The sequence below is a fragment of the Patagioenas fasciata genome, chromosome 8, assembly GCF_037038585.1.
Source record: "Patagioenas fasciata isolate bPatFas1 chromosome 8, bPatFas1.hap1, whole genome shotgun sequence".
Taxonomy (NCBI): Eukaryota; Metazoa; Chordata; class Aves; order Columbiformes; family Columbidae; genus Patagioenas; species Patagioenas fasciata.
Window position 1 is genome coordinate 41,152,229 of NC_092527.1, and position 272 is coordinate 41,152,500.

Consider the following 272-nt stretch of genomic DNA (forward strand, 5'->3'; position numbering starts at 1 on the left):
TGTGTTCAAATCCAAAGCTGGATTTGAAAAATCATCCCTTCTGGACTTCCCAGGTCTCAGAGGTCCTGTGCATTTCCTCTGTCAGAAAAGTGTCTGAACCCACCGTGTTTTGAGCGAAGAGCCAACAAAAGAGGTAGCTTGAAAAAATGTCTAAACCAAATGTTTTCCCAATAGAAAGACATGGCTTAGAGGAAGGGAGTCTGCAAGGCTCTGACTTCACCCATTCCACCAGCCATCATTTTCTATGAATTTCTTACCTTCATGATTGTCAC